This window comes from Symphalangus syndactylus, chromosome 7 (genome assembly GCF_028878055.3).
Source record: "Symphalangus syndactylus isolate Jambi chromosome 7, NHGRI_mSymSyn1-v2.1_pri, whole genome shotgun sequence".
Lineage (NCBI taxonomy): Eukaryota > Metazoa > Chordata > Mammalia > Primates > Hylobatidae > Symphalangus > Symphalangus syndactylus.
In genome coordinates, this window is record NC_072429.2 from 16,381,229 (window position 1) to 16,398,132 (window position 16,904).

The 16,904-nt window shown below is 42.7% G+C and overlaps 1 long non-coding RNA gene across 1 annotated transcript; it reads right to left on the minus strand.

Moving 5' to 3' along the window:
- Nucleotides 1-470: 470 nt before the first annotated feature.
- Nucleotides 471-4,180, minus strand: LOC129485694 (uncharacterized). Its single transcript, XR_008658772.1, has 3 exons — nucleotides 3,996-4,180; nucleotides 2,644-2,733; nucleotides 471-2,447 (listed from the first exon to the last, which is right to left on the minus strand). It is a non-coding gene; the product is annotated as an uncharacterized lncRNA (long non-coding RNA).
- Between the last annotated feature and the right edge of the window lie 12,724 nt (nucleotides 4,181-16,904).

The window sequence follows — 16,904 nt, forward strand, 5'->3', positions numbered from 1 at the left end:
AGTAAATAAAGAAAAAAATCCCTAAAAATAAAGTGTAATAAAAAAACTTTTTATTTTATTATTTTATTGTTTATTTTTGCTTTTGGAGACAGAGTCTCACTCTGTCACCCAGGCTGGAGTACAATGGCACAGTCTTGGCTCACTGCAACCTCCGCCTCCTGGGTTCAAGAGATTCTCCTGCTTCAGCCTCTAGAGTAGCTGTTATTACAGGTGCGTGACACCATGCCTGGCTAATTTTTGTATTTTTAGTAGAGACAGGGTTCCACCATGTTGGCCAGGCTGGTGTCAAACTCCTGACCTCAGAAGATCTGCCAGCCTCAGCCTCCCAGAGTGCTGGGATTACAGGCGTGAGCCACCACACCCAGCCTAATGAAGAAATCTTAAACCTCTGCCCATCTCTTCAAATCTAATTTGTAACTTTTAAAAAAAGTTCATGAGCTGTCAGGTTTCTTTCTTTTTCCTTTTCCTTTCAATATTTTGTCTCTCTCCTCTCCAGTCTCTCTTTGTCTCTATCTAACTCTCTCTTTCTTTGTCTCTGTCTATCTCTCTGTCTTGCTCTTCTTCCCTCTTTCTCTTTGTCTTCTGTCTCTGTTTTCTGGCTTAGGAATATCTTAGTAAATTAATACCTAGAATCTGGAGGAGCTATGGACCTCTCCTTTCTGCCTCCCCTCTGAAACTTTCCACTCTGAGCTTAGTGGCTGCCTGAGCCCAACCCCGGCTCAGCACCTTCATGAGTGCAGCACCATTATGTATCACTGTAATTTTCTCCGGCCTCAGAAACTCACAGCTAAGACTCTCTCCTCATGGTCCTAAATGTAAATGAACATTGTCGCTAGCTGGGAAGGCCAGAATCATAAATTGGCTGTGTTTCTGCAAAGCAAAACTTTTTAACCAGAAAGATGCACACTCTTTATCTTCTCAGCTGGAGGCATAGAGAGATTTAAAAGAAAAAGAAAAAAAAAAAGAGAACAGAGGACCCACTGGGAAAGCGGGGATGAGGGGAGAGAGAGAATAAGCAGAAGGCAGGAGAGCCAGAGGGTGATTGAAGGAAAAGAGGGGCTGCAGAGAGGCCCACAGGAGCCATAGCCATCTCTCTCATGCCATAGGTAAAAAATTTAACACTAGATTTTTCATTTCACAGACAGATAAACTGAGGATGCTAGGAGCTCAGCGGCAATACGAGGAGAAGGCAGGGTATTATCTAAAATTAAGAACAGTGCAGCCAGGGCAGGGAGAGAGGGAGCTTTGGAGCTCCCTAAGCTCCAGGAACTGAAAAACCACAGTCTGCCTCATCTTTCTCCCTGTCTGCGGAACTGAACTAGCCTCCAAAGCCAAACAGGTTGTTCTGCTGACTTAGCTTTGCGTGGCAAATGCATTTGAAGCTTCTGTAGCTTTCCAGAAAAAATAGTGCATTTCCTAAGGAGTAAACACCATAGCTTGATTCGTGTTATCAGTTTTGGGTCCATCTACCCCATAAACCACACATGACTCCACTTTGCTGAAAGAGGAAAGATGGTGCAGTGATGCAGTAATATTAGCAGGAAACAGCCAGATAGGATCTAAATGGGGCAAGGGTGTTGATTTGAGGTTCAGGAGAAGCCTCGTGCCATTTTCCCAACCTCCATATAAAGCATGGGTGAGGGCCAAAGATAAAAGCTGCTTCCGCCCAGAGCACATTCCCAGGGATCTCCTGCTACAGTCCATAGTACTGATAATCAAAGCAGTAACAGCAGGGTCTTTGCACCACCTAGGCCAGCTGAGGGTTCATAAGCTAAGCAGGCGTTCAGCTTTGCTACTCTTGGAGAAATGCTGCATTTTCACTAAAGAGCATTTCCTCTTGCAGAGAGGAGAGCTCGGCCCCCTGCCGGGATAATCACAATAAAGTATCAGTTGATAAAACCGCCAAGGATCAGTGTCTCATGTTTCTCTGGTTTGCAGGTTATCGAGCTCACTTGTGAGCTCCAATCCTTGTGAGTGGAAGCATCTTTCTGAGGCGCTGCACCCTCTGCTTTCCACTGTACATTCATGGTGCTGGGCTTGGGGAAGCCAGGGACCAGGACTAAGGACTGAGTGCTTCCCACACCCATCACCCCAGGACACATGCTGGAAGATGTTCTTTTCTAATAAACCATCTACTAAGAATATCCGTTTGTCATGTTCTCTTTTCTCCTAAAAGTCAGGTGTTGGTGTCTGCCTAATGTCTGGGTCCAGTACAGTGTCTTCTGTGTACTGAATGACAGTCAGAGTTTCTCTTCTTCCTGTGGTTTTGTGGGCAGTGTCATTTTGTGCCGACCTGCTGTCTGGGACTGATGAGCGCTCACTCACCCACCCTGAGACTCAGTGGTGGACGGATGCACCCTGCTTCCTGAGATAGGTGCTGGGACCCACAGGGAGTTGAACAGACCCCTCTGGTCATGAAAATGGCCCTGTGGCAGCCTCCCAGTGACCTGTGTAAACCAAAAATAAAATTCTAAGTCCCCCAACCATCTGAATGGACCCCTCCCCTCGGCCAAGGGCCTTCCAAAGTTAACCTGAAAAACTAGTGCAAACCGTGGTGGAAAGGGAGGGTTGAACGTGCCTCATTATTTCCTGCTCCCTTTTGGAACTCAGGCACAACTGACCAGCATTAACATTAAAACAGACCTTAGGATTGACAAAGCTGACTCTTTGTAGCAATAAGACACCAAATTCCAGCCTGGCTGTAGTGTAGCATCACATGACAGAGAGCAGGCCCTGAAAAAAAAAATCAAAGTATTTTGCCCCAAATTATGTTTATTTGCTGTATCTCAAAATAGTCCGGCAAAGCTGTCTCTTGTGGGGAAAATCTATCTTTCAAAGAGAATCCCCTTCCTTTTCGTGCTCCAGGAGAGAATTAACTCCGATAAGAAACATTTGCAACATATTCTCTCTGAAGCCTGCTACCTGGGGCTTCCTCTGCATAATGGGAACCCTGGTCTCTACAACCTCTTGTCTTAACCCAGACATTCTCTTCTATTGATTCTAGGTCTTTAGATGATAATACAACTTTTTCAACCAATTGCCAATCAGAAAATGTTTGAATGTATCTATGACTTGAAGCCCCTGCTTCGAGTTGTCCTGCCTTTCTGGACCAAACCAATGTACATTTTCTATGTATTGATTTATTTCGTATATCTCCCTAATATATATATAAAACCAAACTGTAGCCTGACCACCTTGGGCAGGATCTCCTGAGGGCTGTGTCACGGGCTATTGGTCACTCATATTTGGCTCAGAATAAATCTCCAAGTATTTTATAGAGTTTGGCTGTTTTTGTAGATGCCTGGGACAGGAACTCCTGGCAGAGCAGACCCCTGGAGGCAGCACTCCTGTGGCTGTGCCTGCTTTCAAAACCCCATGGCTGGTCCTTCATCCTCTCCTCTCTCTCTCTCTGTGACTTGAAGAAGAAGGATGAAAGGCGGACTGCAGATGGACCACAAGAGTGGGAAGCATCATTCCCATCCAACAGAAGATGCCTGATCAGAGCCTTCCTGGGGACTCATCTCCCCTATCCCCAGGGAGCTGAGAACCACCCCCAAGGATTTGGTGGGTCCCCTCCCCAACAGGCCCCTCCACCTCTGGTGAAAGAGCTCTGCCTACTTCTCTGCTTAGTCTGAGCTGATAGGAGGGAAAAGGAGAGTACTGTATGAGCCACGGGTCTCATTACCTCCCCTCATAGCCCAAGGTAAGGGGAGATGGCTGAGGGGGGTAGCAGGCAGGGCTGGGGATGATGCCATGGGGTTCCCCTGGCTTCTCTCCCCAGAGGCTGAACCTCCTGGGGGAACACTTGAAAGCCTCAGAGACCAGCTATGGTGCCAAATACTAATGGCCTCAGTTTCCCTTCCTATCCCCCACCTTTGCACGAGTGTGAGTACTCGCCCCCCTGTCAAGTATGTGACCTTGGGAAGACCCCTCTGAAATACCTCGCACCATTCCTGTTAGTCCTCCTTCCCCACCTCCCCACACCATCCACACACCACATGCATCAAGCCCCATAGACTTCAGTCCTCAGCATCCTCGCCCCTCGAGAGGGCTGAGAAAAGGAACCATGCTCTTCACGAGCCACCATACAGACGTGGGAATTCCCCTGAGGGTCAGAACCGCAGCTCCTTCTCAGCAACTCCTTCTGGCCCCAGGAGTGGGCGGTCTCATGGTCCCAAACTAAACGGAATTGCCTGTGACTCATACCCAGCCCTGCCTATTGAGAAATCTACTTCCGGGGTTGGGGGTGTGGGGTGGTGCAGAACTGGAGCCAGGGAGGGGTGTGTGTGTGTGTGTGTTCCTCAGCTTCCTGGCTACTGAGCCTTCTCAAGACCAGAGCTCCCTGGCTTTTCAGAAAACCAGCTCTCAAATCATCTAGATCATCTATCCTCCTTACTAGGTAGTCCAGTGTGGCCCAAAGCCTATTTGGACGTTTTTTTTAAAAGGAGAAGAAGAAAAGAACTAAGTGAAAACAGAAAATAATTCAGCCACATGAAGCTGAATTATTATAGCTGCCCCATGTGAGTTGGGAAAGAGAAGGGTGCTTCCTAAAACATGTTAGACGAGGCACTCTGCGGCTTAGTCCCATCTTCCACTCCCCGAAGTCTGCAGCTCTCTCATCATCTTTGCTGCTAGCATTTTGAGAGGGGCCCAGTGTGCCTTCTGCAAAGCCTGTGCCACTTGCTTCGAAATGTGGCTGTCTCTGGAGGGTTCTCACAAGTGCGACGCTGGATCCTGAGGGCACAGAACTGAAGCTGTTTCAGTTTTTGGTTTGTATGTTGTTGTTACTATCACAAAAGGGAAATATCCAGTTGGATATTAACAAAATGGAGAACTGAGACCCACCCTGTGATTTTTGCCGTTTTCTTATTTTGGTAGAACAAGAGCAAAGATCAAAGGCACTTTCTAATGGCATAACCTAACTTTGAAGGTAACAGCTTCATTATTTGTTTAAGGCAAGAAAAGAAGAGGAAATAATGTTTGTCAAAATCTATTATGTGTCAGACATTTTACCAAACTGCCTTAGTCAGTCTTTCTCCCCTGAGCCCAATGACATAGGTACTTGTGTCCCCATTTCATGATGGGGAAATGGGGGCCAAGAAAGGTGCGGTGACTTGGTTAAGGTCATACTTGTAGAGATGAATGCTAGAGAAAGGATTTAAAGTCAGGTCTGACTGTTGCTGAGTTTCCTGTATTTTCCAAGTTCTTACACTTTCCCTAACTTCCCTGCCGTCATCTCTGTCCTCTCCTCTGCTGACTCTGTTCTTTTCTGTTCCTCAAACACACAAGGTCATTCCCACATCAGGACTTTCTGTCTCTCTTTGTTTGGCTGCTTCCTTTCTTATCATTTGGGACTTATCACAAAGGCCACCTTCTTGTACGGTGATCTGACCATTCCTTCTACAGTAGTGCCCTCTGGGATATTGCTCTGTTAATTTACTTTACAGCATTTCTCACTCACCTACTTTGTTTATTTCCATAGTCTGTGACCCCCTCCCCACCCCTCACTGACCCTGCAATAGACACTAGAACATAGGGCTAGTGAGAGCAGAGGCCTCATCTTTCTTGTTCTACTCTATATTCAAAGAGTCTGGAGAAATGGCTGGGACATTGAGGACATTCAGAAATATTTGTTGGATGGATAGGTAGGTGGGTAGGTGGATGGATAAACAGGTGGGTGAGTAGACAGATGAGTGAGTGGGTAGATGGACAGGTGGATGGGTAGATGGATAAGTAGATGGATGGATGGACGGATGGGTAGGTAAATGAATAAATTGGTACATGGATGGACAGGTGGGTGGGTAGATGGATGAGTAGATGGTTGAATGGACAAATGGGTAGGTAGATGGATGAATGAGTAGATGGATGGATGAATGGGTGAGTAGGTAGATGGATTAGTGAATAGATAGATGAATGGATGGATGGGTGTAGATGAATGAGTTGGTGAATGTACGTGTGTATGAATGGATGGTGTCTACTATATGCCAGGTTCCAGTGAGGATGTAGAGATGAATAAAATGATGCCTCTTTGATCCAAATGTTTGCTTTGCAATGAGGAAGACCTTCTCAATAGTCAAGTAGTTGCATCAAAGTATATTAGGTGTTCTGAAGGAATATCAGATCTGAAACGCACATTTGGGATAGAAATGAGGAAGGGATCCATTTTTGCTGGTGCAGGGTGATCAGAAAATGCTCTGTATGGGAGAAAACACTGTATCTGATCCACGAAGGATAAATGGTTATTATTAAGGTAATCAATGAATTTAAAAGCTTCCCTGCAGCCTAGGAAAAGGGAAAGAGGCTGAACACAGTCTTAGAGTCTAAAAACTGCAAGCTATTTGGTGTGATGGGACAAGAGGTGTGAAAGATCTGGTCTTGCTTGCTACTGCATATTCAGTGTTTAGCATTCAATTACCCTACTATTGGCACTTGATAATAGTACTCAAGAATAGGTCCTCAATAATTATTTGTTGAAGAAAGGAACAAAAGGAGAGCACAGGGAAAAGTAAAGCTGGCAAGATTGACCTGCGCTGGGTACTGCTAGGCTAAGGAATGTAGACGCTAGTCAGAGGAAAATGGACCATCACAGAAGGGTTGATGAGATGCCTGTTTCTGATGGTCACCCTGCTAAGCACAGGAACTGTGTTGGGGAAAGTCCAGGAAGCGGCAGGAATAGACAGAGTAGACTATGGCGATGGTCCGAGTGTGGGATGTTGAGGACCTGAGCTGATCAGGATAGTGTACGTGAAGAGGTAAAGAGGGATTCTAGAGACTTGAGGAAGGTAGAACTAGAGTGCTATCCATGGTTCCATACGGATGAAGAAGAGAAGAGGGAGGAAATATAAAGAGAGGAATTTTCCACACCCCTGCTAGAATGACTAGATGCTAGCCACTGGAATACCAAATGTATGGGGTGGGGTTCACCATGAAGCTAATGAAGGTTATGTGCGAGAATCCCTCCCTTTCACGTCCACTATCAAGGTCCTAAACCTACTCTTGTATTCATTGTTTTCTTTGTGTTCATTTTTTCCTAAAGAGCCCCTTCCTGCCCAATTATAGAATCCTCAGGCTCCACCAAGCCTGGATCTTCCCATGGAAATACAAGGAGAACAGTTTGGGGGAAAGGATTCCATTTGGATCGTGAATTCCATTTGGGGCATGGTAGGTTAGCGGTGGATGAAAAACCTTGAGGTGGAGATGTTCTGCAAGGAGCACAGTGCAGGACGGGGCTTGAATCCTGGCTTCATGACGTGTGGACTTGGGCAAGTTGTTTGAGCTCTCCGTGCTCAGTAAAATGAGATGTTAATGATAGTACACCCCGATAGGTTGTAAAGATTAGATGACACAATGTAGGTCAAATGCTTAGAACAGTGCCTAGTGCATAGTCTTGAAAACAAGTTGCGTGTTGGCTTTTGGTATTCTGTGGGGCAGTGTATATCTGAGAGTCACTGGAGTTGAGGGTGGCCTTGGGAGGAGTTGGATTGTGTAGCAAGAGTGTATTAGGGCTTGATATGAGGAAGACCAAGGACAGAGCTGTGATATTTATTAGGGTGAACAGAGAAAGAGGAACCAGCAAAGGAGGCTGACAAGGACTAGCCAAAGGGGTCCGGGAAGGCAGGGGAGGGAGAATGCCAAGCAGACACTCAGTCATGGGTGTCACCTGCTGCTAAAGGTCTAGCAAGAAGGTGACCACAAGAGGCTGCTGGCTTGGGTTTTGGGGACATCTCAGTGACCTTGCCAGAGGGCTCTCAGTGGAGAGTTGGGTACTGAGGAATGAAAGTCCCATGCAGACGACAGGTGTAGATGGTCTTCTGCAGAACCTTGGCTTTGGGAAAAGACAGGAGGCAAGAGGCAGAGGAGAACAGAGGCAGAGAGAAGGTGTTAGGGTGGTTGATTTGTTTTGCTTTGGAAGGACATGATTCACTGTTTAAAGATGAGATTTGCAGGCTTTGGGGGCTGTGATGAAGAGTTGGTGCATAAAGTTTAACAATTTGAGGAAGAAATAAAATAATTGATTAAAAAAATGTGAATGCCTTGACAGAATTAGGAAGGGGAGGAACAAGTGACACAGTAAGGGGCCAACCCTGAACTGCTCTCTGAGTCTGGAAGGAAGGGGGCAAGGGTGGGAAGGTTATAAATAAGCTTCTAGGTAGGAGGACAGGAAATGGGGCAGTTATGCCTGATAGCCTCAGCTTTGTTGCTGTGAAGTAGGAGGATAGATCATCTGCAGAAACATAGATACACAGCTTCTCCCACACCATGGGCACTTAGGAGGAATTATAAATCTCAAGGGAATATTAGGGTTAGAGGAAACCGAGTTGATGGTAAAGTTATTAATATCCTTACAAATTGTTTTACATCGATTAATATAAAGCAGTGAACAAAGCATACCAAGTAAAAACAACCTCAGAGGCAATTTGCACATCTTTGTTAGTGCTCTACCGTTCATTTTAATTTGCAAACCTTTGTTTGCTTGTAGGTGCTTGAAGCATTTCAGGATCTTCCTACCTTGAAGTTTCAACTTACAAATAAATGCTAGCTAACAAATAAAGTTATGAATCATTTCAAACTTACAACGAAGTTGAAAGAATCTTACGATTAACACCAATATACACACAACCTTGTTTCAACCATTAATGTTTTACTAAGCTTGTTTATTTAAATAAACCTTTTAACTGCAAAAAGGAAAATTGCAAAAGTTCCCATATACTTCCCAGCTGTTCCCTTATTATTAAAATCTTATGTTAGTATGGTACATTTGTAATAACTAATTAACAAATATTGGTGTGTTATTATTAACTAAAATCCATACTTTACTTGGATTTTCTTAGCTTTCGCTAATTTCCTTTTTCTGTTCCAGCATCCCATCAGAGATACCACATTATCCTTAGTCATCATGTCTCCTTAGGCCCTTTTGGCTGTGACAGTTTCTCAGGCTTTTCTTGTTTTCCATGGCCTTGGCAATCTGAGGTGTACTTCTTCCCCCCGCCCTTCCCCTGCCTGAGACAGAGTCTCATTCTGTCACCCAGGCTGGAGTGCAGTGGCACGATCTCAGCTCACTGCAACCTCCGCCTCCCAGGTTAAATCAATTCTCCTGCCTCTGCCTCCTGAGTAGCTGGGATTACAGGCACATGCCACCAGGCCCAGCTAATTTTTTTGTATTTTTAGTAGAGACAGGATTTCACCATGTTGGCCAGGCTGGTCTTGAACTCCTGACCTTGGAGGTGTACTTATAAGGTATTTCATAGAATGTCCCTCAATTGGGATTTGTCTGATGATTTTCTGGCGATTACACTGTGGTTGTGGATTTTTAGAAGAAAGATGGCAGAGGGAAAGTGCTTTTTTCATCTCATTATGTCGAGGATGCACACCGTCCACGTGTCATCACTATTGTTGACCTTGCTCACCTGGCTGAGGTAGTGCTGACCAGGTTCTCCACTGTGAAGTTATACTTTTTCCCTCTTTTCCCTGTGTACTTTTTGAAAGGAAGTTACTAGGTGCATCCCACACTTCAAAAAACTTAAAAGAATGAGGAATTACGCGTCACCTCCTTGAGGGTGTAAATTTGTATTTTTTTTTAATCACGTATCTATCCATCAATTAGCTATTCCTTTACCCGTCCATCAATTCATCTTACTTTTTTAGACATTTAAAAATAAGTTTGCAGATTTATATTATTTTGTTGCAGGCAACGCATATGCTAAGGCACTTTGTTTCTTGCGTCGTCTGGTCCTCAATCCAAATTTCAGTTCTTTTTAGGTTGTATGCAATTTCTGGGTTCTGCCTCCTGGGCCCCCACTGGAGTTTCAGAATCACCCACAAAAAGTCCTAGATCATGAAAAAGGTACCAAACCTGGGGTATTTATTCTATTATTTGGAAACTTAATAGACATTTCTCAAGGCCCCTTTCCTGTCCCCAAGGTTAGTGGTCTTAGCTTTGCCATGTTGACATCTTGTTCAACACTCTGGGTGGTGCCCCACACACTCGCTGCCTGAAGGCCATCCTCTCTCTCCTGTTCTTCTATGTCTTCCAGGGTTTTAATGCAATAATTAAAAAGAAATAAACCTCCACTCCTCCTTTTCTTCTGCTGACCTTCCATTTCCATTCTCGATTCCTAGTTTCCTTTTTTGCTAATTATCCCCATCCAGAGGGACACTCCATTCACACCCTGAAACTGAAATTCTTCACTTCCCAATACATTGGAATATATTAGACTTTCTAGTACTTCATATAAAGTAAATTCAGGGTTGTAGACACAACATTGCTGTATTTTATACAATATATATATAAAATAGCTATAGTGTTATACATTTTGCAAATATGCCAAATTAGATATTTTGTGCCAGTGTGCAAATAGCTGCATGGGAATAGCCCAGTGAGTAAAATAACTGAAGGCTGTTAAACGTGATATGAGTCTGGTAAATTCTTGCCTAAGTGGAAACCACTTTAGAAACTTTTCTGTCTTCCAGTCATCAATGTATTTCTTTATTGATGCTCATCACACTTAACATTTTCATGTATTTTGTCTTTCCTTATACCTTCCTCCTCCATCATATTGCCTTCTCCATAAGAATTGGTTGTGTGCTGGTCAGAACAACCCATAATGACTGGCTGGTAGGGTGGATGCCTTGATGGATGGATAAATGTGAGTTCCAGATATTTTTTAAGAATCATCTAACCTTTTGCTTGTACATGTAGTCATCTGTCCTCAATTCAGAGGTACTGGTAGTGATGGCCGACCACCATCACTATAGTATTACTTCCAGGATTTAAAAAATGTTGTTTTCTAAACTAACATATAGTAACATTGACTTTTTTGTGTGTACAGGTCTATGAATTTTAATGTCTAGATTTGTGTAACTACCTCCACAATTAGGATACAGAACAGGTTCTGTCACCCCAAAATCTCCCTTGTGCTAATCCTTGGCAGCCGTGCTCTTCCCAACCCCTAGCTCTTGGTAATCACTGGTCTGCTCTCCATCACTATAGTTTTGTCTTTTTTAAGAATGTCTTATAAATGTACCGCTTTGAAACTGGCTGTGTTCACCCAGTATAATACCTCCGAGATGCACCCCAGGTGCTGAGTGTGTCAATTGTTCACTGTTTTATTGCAGAGTAGCATTCCATGGTAAAGATGTGCTACCATTTATCCATTCACCAACAGAAAGACATTTGGATTATTTACAGTTTTTGGTGATTGTGAGTAGAACTGCTATAAACATTCACACATTGGTTTTTGTGTGGACATACGTTTTTGTTTCTCAAGGAGAGCTACCTAAAAATGAGAATGCTGGTTCACATGATAAGTGAATGCTTAACTTTATGAGAAACTACAAAGCTGTTTTCCAGAGTGGTGTACCATTTGCATTTTCACCAGCACTATGCAAGAGTTCCAGTTGCTTCCAATCCTCACTAGCACATGGTTTTGTCAGTATTTTTAATGTACTTAACTTATGTAGTAGCATTTCATCATGGTTTTAATTTCCACTTCCCTAAAGGCTAATAATATCAAATATCTCTTCATATGCTTATGTGATGTCTGTAGGTTCTCTTTGATGAAGTGTTTGGTCAAGTCTTTTATCCATTTTTAATTTGGGTCTTTGTTTTCTTACTGTGGCATTTTGAGGTTATTTATAGATCCTGGGTATGAATCTCGGCCATTATCTTGAAAGACACAATCCCAAATGCCATAATCTCAAATGTTGAAATCTCCAAAGATAAGAATCCCTAAAGTCTAAAATCCTGAATTTAACAATCCTAAAAGATGTAAATCCTGAAAATATAATTCTGGGAAAAATAATTTTAAAAAGTTTAGAGATTATTTACATTTGAAAATATGTTTCTTTATTTAAAAACATATAAAACATGACAGAGCACTTCATAGGCCACTTTACACAACAAAATAGGCAATAATAACATTCGTATTTTTGTAAACATAAACACTCAGGTATACTAATGACAGTCACATGGGTATAAGAGCTCTGAGCAGATGAACCATATTCATAAATAAATAGGTCAAAAAGTGAAATGTATATACACATATCACTAATGTTGGTGTTGTGTGCACCTCACTTCATAACTGCAGTCATCTGAAATACCTAAGTCTTAATGAGATGGATCAAAAACTGCAATGGATTACCATGGCATGTAGTTGCCCAAAGAGCCGAGATCTGGAGACATTTTATCTTTCACAAATGCAAATGTACAAAAGGATAGCTCTTCCTTTGTTGAGGGAGTTTTGATTTTTTACATGCACACTCTCTGGTTCGCACAAAGTCAAAATTGCAATAAGGCACTTTCAGGAAGTCAAATTTGCAAAAAATGCATACAGTGAATTAGAATTTTCTAAAAGTCTATACGTAATTTATGCCTCCAGTGTTGAAAATAATGCAAAGATGAAATACATAGCATAGGGAACTGGTGCTCTGTGTGAAGGAGCAGAAACCATACATGATTGAATAATTTGACAGGGTAGTTTTCTTGTATTCTTGGCCTGCATTTTCAGTTGTATAATCTTCTAAACACTTGCTGCACTTGTATTTGGAGAGTGGCTATGGTCTACAAATTTTCTAACTATATGATGTCCATTTAAATGTCTGGTTATTGCTTGGCTGTTGCAATTAAGGAATTTTCTGCTTTTGCAGCACTAATAATAATTAGCTTTTAAACTTTTATCTTTCACCATTAAATAGCCTCGTATACTTAACTTATCACATCCTTTTTGGGGGAAATAATTTCACAGAACTCTTCTGTTGTGTTTTAACGAATACAGTAAGAAGGAATGATATTTGGCTTCCCCAATACTAAATCCATATTAATAAGGGTTTTTTGGAAAGATGGAACCAAAAGGACATGTATATAGGCGTATGAGGAGATTTATTAGGGGAACTGGCTCACATGATTATGGTGGCTGAGAAGTCCCAATGCAGGCTGTCTGCAAGCTGAACTCTGGGATACCTGTAGCATGCCTCACTCTGAGTCTGAAGGCCTCAACACCAGGGAGGCTGATGATGTAACTCACCGTCAGAAGCCCAAAGCTTCAGGACCCAGGTGGCTGCTGAGGTAAGTCCTAGAGTCCAAAGGCCAGTGATCCTGGAGTTCTGATGTCCAAGGCAGTAGAAGAAAAATCTGTCCCAGCTCTCAGGGAGAGACCAATTCGCCTTCTGTATGTGTTCTCTTCAGGTCCCTGGCCTATGGGATGGTGCCCACCAACACTGAGAGCAGATCCTTCCCACCTAGTTCACTGAAACTCACACACTACTGATCTCCTCTGGAAACACCCTGACAGACCCACTTAAAATAATACTTTACCTGGTTTCCAGGTATTCCTTAATCCAGTAAAACTGATGCTTAAAATTAAGTCCACAAGTCCATCCCTTGTCAACTTGGCACCCATACGCATCTCCTTAAACCATACTTAATTTCCAAATAAAGATAATAATAAGGTAATAGTTCTGCCTAACATGATGCAACTAACATTAGGCGGCATATAACTGAAAATGCACCAACTTCGTCCCCAGAATTTGGATTTCAGGCTTTCAACATTAGGAATTTTAATCCTTTGGGATTGTGATTATTGGGATTTTAGACATTAAGGAGTTTTGAATTTAGGGATTTTGATCCTTTGGAATTTCAACATTTGGGATTATGGCATTAAGAATAGTATGTTTTATATTGTCAGATATGTGATTTGCAAATATTTTCCCTCGATTTGTAGCTTGTATCTTTTTTCTCTTACAAGTGTATTCATAGAGCAGATTTTCAAAAAAATGTTGAAGTCTAATTTATCATTTTTTTCTTTTATGGATAATCTGTTTAGTATTATGTCTAAGAACTTCTTGCCTAAAATATTTTTATTATGTTTTCTTCTAAAAGTTTTATAGTTCTACTTTTATACTTATTTCAATGAACCAAACATTTGAACCAATTTTTCGACCACATTTTTGACCAACTACCCTTCTTCAATGATTTGCCTTTACACATTCGTTAAATATCAATGGACCATATTTATGTGGATCTATTTCTAGACCCTTTACTTTGTTACCCTAATCTATGTGTCTGATTTGTCACCAACATCACATTCTCTTGATTACTATAGCTTTGTAATAAATATTAAAATCAGGCAGTATGATTTTTTTTCAAGTTTACCCTTTGTTTCCCCCAAAATTGTTTTGGCTACTCTAAGTCCTCTGCAAAAGCGAACCTTTAGAATCAGCGTGTCTATACAGTATGTCTCTCAATTTACTTAGGTCTTCTGTGGGATCTTTCATCAGTGTTTTGTAGTTTTCAGCACGTAGATCCTACACACGTTTTGTTAGATTTTTCCCTAAGCATTTCATTTCTTGGAAGCTTTTTTAGATGGTATTTTTATTTTTAATACCAGTTTACAGTTGTTCATGCCTAAGTTGAAACACAATTTATTTTTGTATGTTGACCTTGTATGCATTGATGTTGCTATATTCATTTATTATTTCTAAGACTTTCCAAAAATGAATTCCTTGGGATTCTCTATGTAGACCATTACATTGTCAATGAACAGGAACTCTTTTATTTCTTCCTTTTAAATCTCTTCCTTTTCTTACCTTATTGTCTCTTCTTTTTCTTACCTTATTGCACTGGCGAGGACTTCCCAGTATGATGCTGAATAGGAATGGTAAAACCAGGTATCTTTCCCTTAGTCCCAATCTCTGGCGGAAAGCATTTACTCGGCTATGCATTTTTTGTCTGGTTACTCTTAATCAGGGTAAGAAAGTTACCCTGTATTCTTAAGTTGGCTAAGTCTAAGGCAAGGAATTCCCTTTAACCAAGTGACATTGAAACTTCACATCCTGCTCAGATTCCACTGGTGAACACTTGGGCTGACTACTTTCCTTCACTTCACTATGCTTTAAATCCTTGAGGTCAGAAACTGTGTCCTGTTCAACTTTGGATCATCATCACAAAGCTCTTCCTACCCTCATATAAGACCAGACATGCCATCACTTGCTGTGTAGTCACATACTCAGGAAGAAGTGGAGGATGAATCAATTTCTATAATTAAAGTGAGTTCTGCTGCTCAGTTTTAGGTATAGTAATGTGCTCCAATCTGTCCCCAGGACACAAATGCACTAGTCATACCCTACTCCTCAACATCTTCTAATCCCACAAAACAGAGTAGAGTTTAAGTCTGTTCTCTGCAACAGTTTTCAGAGTTCCCCTATCCATGATATGCTCAGGGGCCCCCTAAAATTTATAAGTGTCTTGATGGGAAGACTAGTAGAGTTGGTCTTTTTCCAATAAAGCTAGGGGATGTGAGCAGCTACATGAAAGCTGTCCATGGCTAGCTGTGTCCAATAGCCAGAAGTCCCTATAGTGGGTTAAATGGTGTCCTCCAAAAATTCATGCCCCCCCCAGCACCTGTGAATGTATCCTTGTTGAGAAATGGGGTCTTTGTAGATATAATCAAGTTAAGATGAAGTTATATTGGATTAGGCTGGGCTCTTGCTCCAATGGCTGGTGTGCCTATAAGGAGAAGGTGATTTAAAGATACAGAGTCACAGAGACATTCAGGGAAGAAGGTCATTTGAAGACAGAGGAAGAGACTGGAGTCATGCACCTGCCAGCCAAGGAACGCCTGGGATTGAAGGTAATCCTTAGAAGCTAGGAACAGGCAAGGTAGAGTTCCTCCCTAGAGCCTGCAGAGAAAGTGTGATCCGCCATGATCGACATCTTCATTTCAGGCTTCTAGTCTCCAAAAATGTGAGAGTAGAGCAGTTGTTCTACTACAACTTAAATTGGTGACAATTTGTTATGGCAGCTTACAATGTGAATACAATCCCCAACATATGTAACAGTCCCAGGTGTCAGGATCTGGAGTTATCTTCAGGAGAAGAGACACCCACTCCCCATGTTATTCAGGGGGAAATTGTTAACAGATCTACTAACTCAGGCCTTTTCCCAGAAAGCTCTTTCAAAATCTTCTCTCAGTGGAGGAAATTTCCAATCAAAATGGCCACAGACCTTAGGGACAAGGCATTTTCCTGTCCCCTCTTGAGGGTAAGGCTGCAGAGAACTGGAAGTCTAGTGGACCACAGCCACAGGGCCCCAAGCCCCCATCTGAGTTGTGATTGTGGAGCACAGTGGGAGCAGGAAACAGAAGGTTGTGGCAGGAGCGCGGAGGAAAGAGAAGGGCAGGTTCAAGTGAGTGGAGTGCTGACAGTGCTTCAAAGCTGCCCCTGAGGCTCCAACCTGAGAGGCAGTGCTGGGTGCCACCCTCTGCTTCAACTGACAGGATTGTGACCCTTCTCGGTTGTGTTTTGGGAACTGTTACAGCCCTGAGTGACCGTTGTTTGAGTTCTCAGACTCAGCCACTTCATAGCTGACCCAGAGGCTTTGGGATGGCACTGGTTCTGGAATCTACCACCTCACATGCAGAACCACAGACCTTCTTGCTTCCCCAGTAATCCCTATACAAAGCAAGACAGCTTTTTTCTTCAAGCCTTCAAATTACACACACAAAAATCTTGTTATGTGTCCTCGCTCATTTAATCAAAGCAATTTCTTTCTACTTCCTTATCCAAGGAGGGCCAGTCTTGGCCATTCCTAGGTGATGTGCAGGAAGACAGAGAGAGAGAGGGGACACAGACTCACTGGCATCTGGCAGAGCCTTTCTTGTAGGGAGCCTCCCAGGTGATAGGGCTGTGTGGACTTGGAGGCACATTTGACTCCCTTGATGGTAGCATGGGCTTTGGAGCTGAGACTTCATTTTATTCCATGCTAGACCAACGGTGTGGGGCTTCAGGCTTAAAGCTAGCCTTAGCAGGGTGCGCCTCAGCTTATGGGAGCTCTTTGTGATCTGGCCCTGGCTTTCTTCCACAACCTCAGTTTGTGATCCCACATACTGCCTCCAGCCTCACGGATGCCT